General features: G+C 47.2%; 1 pseudogene; it reads right to left on the bottom strand.

The window, feature by feature from the left end:
• Positions 1 to 8,469: 8,469 nt before the first annotated feature.
• On the bottom strand, positions 8,470 to 11,213 carry LOC119288913 (annotated as a pseudogene).
• Between the last annotated feature and the right edge of the window lie 284 nt (positions 11,214 to 11,497).

The raw sequence follows: 11,497 nt of genomic DNA, 5'->3' as shown, positions 1-11,497 counted from the left end.
ATGTAGACGGGCACCAGGTATATCCCACTTACTTTTTGCTGATGACACTTTGTTGTTCTTTGAGGCCTCTAGAGCCCAAGCGGAAAATGTGAAGGCGGCTTTGGAAATATATGGTACATCCACGGGACAAAGTTTGAACTATAGCAAATGTTCAATTTTTTCGGTGAGGCATGCCCGGTGGTGGAACATGAGCATGTTAGAGATGTTTTAAATGTTACAAGTTTGGTGTTTGAGGAAAAATATGAGGAAAAATACATAGGCCTACCAACACGAGAAGGGCGTATGTCAAAAGGACGTTTTTAGAATCTTCAAGCAAGCCTTACCAAACGTCTGATTCAATGGGGAGATGGGCTCCTTGCTCAGCTAGGTAGAGAGGTGTTAATAAAATCTGTGGCATAGGCTCTGCCGACCTATATTATGGGTGTTTTTAAACTAGCATACTCAGTGTGCGATGACCTAACGAGAATGGTTAGGAACTACTATTGGGGCTCGAAAAAAGGGAAAAGGAATGTTCATTGGAGATGTTGGGATCATCTACTACAGCCTAAAGACAAGGGGGCGCAGGCTTTCCTGACTTTCGAATGTTCAATCAAGCACTACTGGCTCATCAAGCCTAGCGCCTGCTATCTAAACCGGACAGTTTGTGTGTGAGTGCTCAAAGCTAGGTACTACCCACAAGGGAGCTTAGTCGACATGGTCTTTATGGGTAATGCCTCTTCCTCATGGCAAGCTATAATCATGGTCTTGACCTCTTGAAGAAAGGTTTAATATGGAGGGTTGGTAATGGAAGAAGTATTAGAGTATGGAGAGATAACTAGATTCCAAGGCCCTTCTCATACAAAGCTGTGTCGCTGTAGGGAAGATGTCAGATTTGTTTTGTGTCCGACTTGCTAAATGATAATGGTTCTTGAAACTTGGTACTTCTTCAGCAGTATTTCTTAACAGCTGATGTGGAAGAAATCCTAAAGATACGGGCATCTCCAAGATTAGGTGAGGATGTGATTGCATGGGGGCCGGGGAAGCTCGGCGTCTTCATGGTCAAATCAGCATATATGCTGGCTTTTGAAGCAGCTCACAGAAATACCGCAGAGGTGTCTAGCACCTCGCTAGATGGTAGTAGAAAATGCTGGCAATATATATGGAGATATGGTGTACCCCCCACTGTGTGCAATTTTTCTTGGAGATTGACTATTGACTCTTTGCCGACATGGAGGAATAAACACAAGATTGGACTAGAGCTTCCAAGTAGATGTCTAGTTTGTGGTATGGAAGAGGAGGACAATTTCCACCCGTTTGTGAGATGCCAATACGGACGTGATCTTTATCTAGCCATGGACGAGATTAGGATTTTACCAGTCCTTGATTCCCTGTTGCCTGTTGGTAAGGAATGGCTACTTCACGTACTTGCCCCTTTGAAGGAAATTCAGAGAAGCATGCTACTGTTAATTTTTTGGAGAAGCTGGTTCATTCGAAATGAGATAGTACATCACAAACCTGCTCCTCCCATGGAAGTATCAACAAGGTTTCTTCATAATTACTTGGATGCTCTAATTGGCATCAAACTGAACTCACGCTTTGATCCGGCAAAGGGGAAGTGCGGCATATCCTATGATCTGAAGCCTAGGTCCGCTGTTGAGCACCCGGTGAATGGCGATACACCTTGGAGGCCGCCCCAGCTTGGCTGGGTGAAGCTTAACACGGATGGGTCCTACTCGTCCGCTGGTGGTGCGGGTGCTGGAATGATTTTGCGAGATAATTCAGGAGCCATTATATTCTCATCATGTAGGGCCTTGTTCTCGTGTAGAGACACTCTGGAGGAGGAGTTATGTGCATGTATGGAAGGCTTATCTTTCGCAATTCAACACTCCAATCTTCCAATTGCCATTGAGATGGACTCAACTACAGCCGTGGCTATTATTTCATGCGGCGAGGTGGATCGCTCAGTTTATGCTTCTTTGGTTAGCGAAATTAAATTCTTGTTGAGTCTTAGGCAGACTTTGTATTACTTATGTGCCTCGTTGTCAACATAAAGTGAGTGATAGACTAGCTAGTTTTGCTAGAGTAGAAGGTCGTACTATGACTTGGCTCGGTTCAGGCCCGGAGGATGTTTTGAAGTTAGTCCTTGATGATAGTAAGGACTTGATGAATGAGTAATATAAGTATTATTCCTGCAAAAAAAAAACAATGCAACAAAGTAAAATAAACCACAATTCAACACATGCCAACAGAAAGTATGACAATACATAGGTAGGTGATACAAGAATGTGGACCACCTCCTTGTCTGCAGCTTCCCGCCCATGCTGCTTCCTTCGCCCCCTTGTCCGCAGCTTCCTGCTCACGTTGCTTCCTTCACCCCTCCCTCAGATGACATTCTCCGTCTTGCAACTGACCCCACGGATGGGAGCCCCACACCGCCCATGCTGCTTCCTTCGCCCCCTTGTCCACAGCTTCCTGCTCATGTTTCTTCTTTTGCCCTCCCTCAGACAATATTCTCCACCTTGCAACTGACCCCACGGATGGGATCCCCACAAACTCCATCGAGGCATCATGCATGTCGGTGGTGGGGGATAGGCTACTCGGCGACGTTATCTACGAGGGTGGCGAAACGGATAGGAGCAAGGGCGGAGGTTGGCGATGGCTCGGCGGTAGGAAATGGAGGACGAACATGGTAACAGGCCTTTCAATTAGGAGGACTAGGTACCACGTGACATATGTGGTAAGCAATTGAAACTAATCCAAATTTTTTTGGTGGTCTAGGTCAATTTGGAGGGTTTTTGGGTGGGGCCGGTCTATCAGATCTGACGTGACGGACGCATCCGGGCCTCACCATATCAACTTCAGATATGGACTGGGTTCGAAAGGTGTCGGACAACCCGGACGTATAGGGCCGGTTTGAGGAGTGGTGTTGGGTCGCATTTTTGTCATGGTTCACTAAACCTGGTTGCAGATGCTTTAAGATTGTTAGATAATAACGAGAAATAAATGAGACACCAGAGACACGGATTTTTACGTGGAAACCCTTGTGGGAGAAAACCACAGACGCACAAAGGCGTAATCACTATGAGGAGGAGTATTACAAGCACGAGACGACAGACCGTCTGAGGTGCGACTACATGGGGTATATATGAGGGAAATACATAAGAGTCCTTGTAGGACAAGTAAACGAGTTGTACTCGTACGCGTCGATGTCAACACAAAGGCCCACACCAGTTGTACTACGTCTAGTCCAACACGGTATAATTTGGATCACAATTTAACAATCTCCACCTTGATCCAAATTCCCTCCAGTAGTCGATGAAAGTAAATAACTCCATCCAAATCAGTATAAACACCTTGTGCGTCAAAGTCCATAGGACTAGTGAGAAATACCAACTAAGCCTGAGCAAAGCTCAAACTTATTGGTAGGAACTGGCTTTGTCATCATATCAGCAGGATTATCATGAGTACTTATCTTGCATACCTTCAAATTGCCTTCAGCAACAACATCTCTAATATAATGAAATATGACATCAATGTGCTTTGTCCTCTCATGATACATTGGATTCTTTGTAAGATATATGGCACTTTGACTGTCAGAAAATATGGTAGGGCAAGATGAATCTCCACAAAGCTCAGTGTACAAACCTCTCAACCAGATAGCTTCTTTGCATGCCTCAGAAATAGCCATATACTCGGCATCAGTAGTGGAACAAGCCACAATAGACCGCAAAGTTGCTCTCCAACTCACAGCACAACCACCAATGGTGAAAACATAACCTGTGAGTGATCTTCTCTTATCCAAATCACCAACAAAATCGGAATCAACAAAACCAACAAGTCCATCTCTAGATTTCCCAAACTGTAAATAAGCATTAGAAGTACCTCGCAGGTATCTGAAAATCCACTGAACTGCTCTCCAATGCTCTTTTCCAGGATTAGCAATGTATCTACTGACAACACTCAACGCATATGATAAATCCGGACGAGAACAAACCATGGCATACATAAGTGAACCAACTACACTCGAATAGGGAACTCTAGACATGTACTCAATATCTGCATCTGACTTGGGACATAAAGCTGATGATAATTTGAAGTGTGTAGATAATGGAGTACTTACTGGCTTGGCACTATACATATTAAAACGACGAAGAACTTTATCAATATATCCCTTCTGACTTAGATATACTTTTCCAGACGGTCTATCTCTGGATATTTCCAAGCCAAGTATTTTCTTTGCTGCACCCAAATCCTTCATCTCAAATCCATTACTCAATTGCTTCTTTAGTTCATTAATCTCTGACATACTCTTTGCAGCAATGAGCATATCATCAACATAAAGGAGCAAATAAATAGCTAAACCATTGACAGTTTTCAAATAAACACAACTATCATAATTAGACCTTTTGAAACCTTGAGAGAGCATAAAGGTGTCAAATCTCTTGTACCATTGTCTAGGGGATTGCTTCAATCCATAAAGAGATTTCTTTAACCTACAGACAAGCTTTTCTTTTCCAGGAATAACAAAACCTTCAGGTTGTTCGATATAAATATCATCTTCTAATTCTCCATGTAAGAATGCAGTTTTAACATCCAATTGTTCAAGCTCAAGATCATGCATGGCAACAATACTGAGTAAAGTGCGAATAGAGTTATGCTTCACAATAGGAGAAAAGACTTCGTTATAGTCAATACCTGGAATCTGAATGTAACCTTTAGCAACTAACCTTGCCTTATATCTTGTCTCGTCATTAGGAGAAACACCTTCTTTCCTCTTGAAAACCCACTTGCAACGAATAGGCTTCTTCTCTCTAGGTAATCTTACTAAATCCCAAGTGCCATTCTTTTCAAGTGATTCCATCTTATCATGCATAGCAGTCATCCACGTATTACTATCACCAGAAATAATAGCCTCAGAATATGAAGAAGGCTCAGCATTACCTTCAATTTCTTCTGCAACAGATAAAGCAAAAGAAACAATATTGCACTCTTCAATTAACCTGTCCGGTTTATTAATACCCCGTCTAACTCTGTCACGTGTGAGATTCCAACTAGGCGGAACAATAGGCTGATTTGGAGTGGGAGTGACATGATCATCATTAACGACGGGTTCATCATGTGCATCAACAATTTCATTACCAAAAGTATCACCTCAATCAATAACATGCTCCACCTAAACAATAGGCTCCTGAACAATAGGCTATTGTTCACTCTCAACGAGAACATTAGTAGATGAAACATCATGTAACATAGCAGATTCATTAAAGATAACATTTCTGCTAATAACCACCTTCTAGGTTTCAGGATTCTACAATTTAAAACCTTTAACACCAGACTTATAACCAAGAAAGATGCACTTAACAGCCCTAGGCTTCAATTTTCCATTATCAACATGAGCACAAGCAGTGCAACCAAAAACTCTCAACTGTGAATAATTAGCAGGTGAACCAGACCATACCTCAATTGGAGTTTTCTTATTAAGAGCAATAGATGGTGGCCGATTAATGAGATAGCAAGCAGTGGAAGCGGCCTCAGCCCAAAAATGCCTATGGAAACCTACATTGGACAACATGCAATGGGCTCTGGAAATAATGGTCATGTTCATACGCTCAGCAACACCATTTTGTTGAGGAGTATAAGGAACGGTGTAGTGTCTGACAATGCCTTCAGACTTGCAATAATTCTTAAATTGCTTAGAACAGAATTCCATGCCATTATCAGTGTGAAGTATCTTTACCTTCTTTTCAGTTTGTTTTTCAATCATAATCTTCCACTCCTTAAAAGCTGAGAATGATTCATATTTATGCTTCAAGAAATAAGGCCAAACTTTTCTCGAATAATCATCAATAATAGTCAGCATGTAACTAGCACCACCTAGTGACTTTCTGCGAGATGGTCCCCATAAATCAAAATGCACATAATCAAGAATACCTTTAGTTGTATGAGTCGAAGTGTTGAACTTCACCCTCTTGTGCTTGCCGAAGATACAATGCTCACAAAATTTCAATTTACCAGGTTCATATCCATCAAGGAGACCTCTCTTATTTAACTCTGCCAAACCAAGTTCACTCATATGTCCAAGACGCATATGCCAAAGGTTAGCAGCATCACAATCAGAATTCTTTGAAATAACTGGAGTAGCGTTGCCTGAAACAGTAGAATCTCGAAGGTAATAAAGACCATTGGTAGAACTCGAATCACCTTTCATCACAATAAGGGAACCTTTGGTGACTTTCAAAACACTATCTCCACCTGAATACTTGTACCCCTTTGCATCAAGGGCACTCATAGAAATAAGATTTATCTTCATCTTCGAAATATACCGAACATTTGTCAAAGTTCTGATTATACCATCAAACATCTTAATTCGAATAGAACCTATGCCTTCAATCTTGCATGGTGAATTATCAAAACCCACAACGGAACCAGCAGCAGTAGGGGAATCAAAAGTATTAAACCAATCTCTATGTGGACACATATGAAAAGTGCATGCGGTGTCAAGTACCCACTCATCATTGGTCTTAGCACATCCAGCAATAACGACAAGAGCATCATCGGAACTATCATCACGAGCAACGTTAGTAGAATTTTCACCTTGTTTGTTACCTTTCCTCTTTTCTTTATTCTGCAACTTGAAACACTCTGAGATGTCATGCCCGTCTCTCTTGCAATACCTACAATATTTCTTGTCTCTAGATTGCGACCGGCCCCTGTGGCCATTCTTAATTTTGCCTTTGTTTCCATTATTGGAGTTCTTCTCCTTTGTCCTGCCACGAACAGATAATCCCTCGGCTTGGGATGAACTCGAACCATCATGAGGCACCATTAATTTCATCTTCTCCTTAGAGTTCAAAGCTTCATAAACTTCATTAAGTGTGAGCGTATCACGACTGTATAATATGGTGTCTCTAAAATTTGTATAAGAACTTGGCAGTGAACGAAGTAACATATAACGAGAAATAAACGAGACACGAGAGACACAGATTTTTACGTGGAAACCCTTGCAGGAGAAAACCAGTGACACACTAAGGCATAATCACTATGAGGAGGAGTATTACAAGCACGAAACGACAGACCGTCTGAGATGCGACTACATGGGGTATATATGAGGGCAATACATAAGAGTCCTTGTAGGACAAGTAAACGAGTTGTACTCGTACGCGTCGACGTCAACGCAAAGGCCCACACCAGTTGTACTATGTCTAGTCCAACACGGTATAATTGGGATCACAATTTAACAAAGATGGATCACCAGAGTGCACAATAATACAGATAGAATTGTTTAGTTGATGCAACTTTGAAGTTATGATGCCTGCTATCATGCTAGTTTCTAGAAACTGTTTCTGTCCATAAGAGCATCTAAAGCCGGACTGGCAAATCCGGCCACCGCAGGCACTGGTCGGGCACTTCTTATATTTCCTTCTCCACATACAACTCTCGCATATTCATCCCCTAAATCAATAAAAAGCATGCAGAATATATAGCTACGTACTACGTTCTATACTACTCAAATTTCGTCGTTGTCGGTGATGGCTGGAGCCTGTGCCGCCTCCATTTGTTGCCGACAGCGACGCCTGGCCTCCGCAGCCGACTCCAAGCGGATGGACTTCAGGATGGCATGCTGCTCCGGCCACACGCCCACGTCCTCCTCCATCATCGGCGCCTCCTCCTCCCCCACATTCAGCGGCGGTGCCTCCTCCTCTTCCTCCGCCGGCTCTTGCTTGTCCTTCGCACGGCTCCTGCTCCTGCTCCTCTTCCTCCTCCACCGGCACCTCCTCCTCAACCTCCTCGAAATCCTCCTCCAGTTCCAGAGGTACCCTCGCTTCCCTACAGATCCGGGCCTGCTCAAGGAGGAAGAGACGGTGCTGGATCGTGTAGTAGCGGCGGCGTGGGGGCATGGCTAAGGCTCGAGTGGTGGTAGAGGGAGGGAAGAGGCAAATGTGCTAGGGCTGGGGGCGTCGGCCGACTTAAATAGCCAGCTACGGCCTCGGGCGACGAGCCAAAGCGGCGCCAAGCGGCGACGATCGAGGCGCCCGTCGGACCGTCAGGTTTCCCGGCGAGTCCGTGTGAGGCCACGCCGTCAGGCCGATGTGGCAGGCATGCTTGGGTGCCCCCATATCCGCCACATATTTGGGCTGGATATGAGGGGTGCTGGTCAGCCCGAGCGTTTGAAAGTGCCATCTGGGTCAAAAAATCATAACCGGACAGTGACCGGACGGCCGCCCGGATGTATGACGCGGGTTTGAAAGGTCCGGTTGTAGATGCTCTAACTCCACCCTGTAGGTTCCCCAGGCGTTCTTATTCAATATTTGAGTAACTCTATACACACATTTTTATACGACAATAATAGTTCGAATGGGAACAATGGTGGTGAAAACGACCATGAGAATGTGAATTCTGAGTGCCATCTCATGTCTTTGGATCTGTGACTGGGAGAAAATGGTACGTAGATCTTTGTGTCGAATATTTCCTACCATCTCATGTCGAAAAAATGGAAAAGAACTGTTCATTCTACACGGCATAATCAAAGGAATACACGTGTTGATCTCACTGCTACACTCGAGAGAAACTCACAAGAAGTTGAAATAAACACACGCTGATCTCCTGAGTTGCAGTGCATCAGCCCATCTCATCTCACTCACCATTTCACACCTCTGAGTCTGAGCCCTTGCCCTTAGAAGAGGTTGCCTTCTTCTCTTGGTCTTGGGAGCTTTTGTCGCTGTCGGCGGTCCAGTAGGGCTTGATAGCGTAGAGCACCTTCTCTCGGATGTGCGGGCTGTCCTCGTGGTTTGCCATCATCGTCTTCCACCGCATCCCCGTCGCCACCTTGTCCACCCGCAGCAGGACGTTGATGTCATCCCGGAGGATCACCGTGCCCTCAGGGCGCAAAATCCGGTCCATCTCCAGCATGATGTCCTCCATCTTGCACCTGATCCACCCAGCCAGACATCAGCTTGTCAGGGATGTAGAATACAATTGCCAGCAGCTAAGATTTTTTTGAGTGGCTCACTCACTTGTCCCTATAGATGTTGAATACTCCGTTGGCACGGATGAGGTCATAGGTTCTTGGGTAGGTAGAGAATGCTTCACACCTGAAGAAGAACACAAATCAACAACCTCTTCGCATCATCTTGTAGACCAAAGGTAGGCAAAACTAACTTACCAGTCATGATAGATGCCAATGAGACCCCTCTCATAGATGACGCCGAGGGTGGAGAGCTCGGCGCGGTGGGCACCACGTTCATCACCCAGGACATGGGGGAGAAGATCGCCGCCGCGAAGCCGCCCACGCCGGCGTTCATGTCCATGATGTTCCGGTACCGCTTGGTGTCGAGCTTGTAGTTAACCTTCCTGTATGCCTTCACATGCCTCTCCCACCGTCGGTTCTCCTCCTCGTACGACTCCACGATGAAGCCCTGGACGGCGCCAGAACTTATGCGTGGCGGGATGGCCTTCAGCCGTTCCGGGAACGACTGCAGTTCTCCTCCGGCGGCAGTGGTGGACGGCGTGATGCACGTCTCCATGTTCTTGTACCTGTTGTACAGGCCCAACTCAACATCTTTCAGTTCCGTGTCCCGCGGGAAACGATGTGACGTTCTGAAGCCGTTTGACTCAAAGTCGACTGTCAATCTAGATATTGATCTCACCAGACGTCGTCGGGATTTGCCGGGTCGCAGGCCTGGACCGCCGGCGGCATGGCCGGGCACGCTGCCGTGTCCGTCCGCTTGCGCCACACGCCAATCTCGTCCATCTCGGTGACCTTCTCCCAGCAGAGCATCTGCGCGTACTCCTCAATCCTCTTCTGCTCGCCTCCCAGGTCCTCCTCCGTGCGCTGCCACTTCCTGTGATTCGCCTTCCAGTTGATCGGCGGGCCGGAGAGGACCCAATACCCGCCCGGCCCGAGCACCCGGTCCACCTCCATCATGTACATCCCGCCTGCATCAAAACTTCCTTTTATATACCAAATCATGACAATGGCAATGACATGCGTGTCGTCGTGTCGATCGCGTCGAGTGCTAGCTCACCGTTGCCGGACCACTGGATGAGGCACCGGGAGCAGTGCGCCATGTCAAAGGATCTTGGAGGGAATGGGAGCTTGACGGAGCCAAGGACGCCGATGAAGGCCGGCACACCGCGCTCCAGCGCGAATTGCACCTGCGCCTCGTGCGAGTCGCGCGGTGCGAACGACATGGCCATCACGCCACGGGAGTCTAGGTATGCGCCGAGACTCGCCACCTGCACCAACATGGACGTAAACAAGATCGATGAATGACAGCGCGCGAATGCATTGCATGGACCATGTATCAGAAAACGTGATTAATGGCTTACGCCGCAGCCGGTGTCGAGGACGGTGCGGACGGAGCCGTCGGCGAAGGGGACGACGGAGGCGAGCTGGTCGATGTACTTGTCGGCGCCGTGGGGGAACTGGGTGCCGCCGCCGGGAAAACGGAATACGGCGCCCTCGTACTGGACCCAGTTCTGGACGGCCTTCTCAACGGTGAGGCTTTTGTACGGCGCGTTGGCGTAAGGGACGTAGTCGCGGCTCTTGGGCCACGGGAACGGCGTCACGTACCCAGGCGGCGCCGGCACGAGGCACCGCAGCCGGTCGCCGTCCGACGGGCAGTGCCGCTCCCGATACACCATGTTCTTGCGTGGGAATTTCATGGCGCGGTCCTGGTCGTGGCACGGAGTGTGGTCCGTGAGCGCTGCCGCGCACGGCGCGAACGACGGCGGCGGCTTGCCGCCAAGGCCGGACGTCGTCGCGTTGGCCAGGCCGCCGGTGTGGTGCGTCTCGAAGCTGAGCCCCACGGCAGAGGCGCTGGCGCAGGCCGTCTGCCGGGTCACCGCCACCGCGATGCTGTCACCCTTGCCGTAGCCGCTGCGCTGCCACGCGCCGAGCACGTAGAAGAAGCAGCACAGCAGGACGGCGATCACCATGCCCAGCGGGCTCCGCGCCTTGTACTCGCCAGAGTTGCCCTTGATGGCCATGGACGGATCGCCTCTGCCGTGGATCGATCGATCAAGGCCTACTACACAACAACAAATGCATCAACGAAAGGAACAAGAATTGAACACACAAGAATAATTAATGATTAATTTGTTAATGCCATGCATGGACCTTGATCACGGTATGATCAGACCGAAGTGAATTGATCAATACGGCTTGATGAATTAGGACACCGCTGTTGCATCTGATCGATCTCTGTTGAGGAAAACGCGCGCGGGAGAATCGGTACGTACGTGTGTTTGTTGAGAATGCTCAACAACAAGGGAGGAAGAAGCGGATCTTGGAATCTGGGTATGGAGTATGGAGATACGAGATGACAACACGTTTTTTTTAACAGACGCAAGCGCTCATATATACACATATATACTCACCTCTATAAACGCACACACGCACATTCTATCCCTATGAGCATCTTCAAGAGACTCAGCCGACATATCATTTTAAGATTTACAAAGTCACTGTAGACGCCTCGTCGTAGACAGGAACGTCTCCTTTCAATAAAAGCGACAC

This window comes from Triticum dicoccoides, chromosome 4A (assembly GCF_002162155.2).
Source record: "Triticum dicoccoides isolate Atlit2015 ecotype Zavitan chromosome 4A, WEW_v2.0, whole genome shotgun sequence".
In the NCBI taxonomy this organism is placed as follows: domain Eukaryota; kingdom Viridiplantae; phylum Streptophyta; class Magnoliopsida; order Poales; family Poaceae; genus Triticum; species Triticum dicoccoides.
Note: the sequence above shows the minus strand (reverse complement) of the source record. Positions and strands in the feature narration are given on the sequence as shown.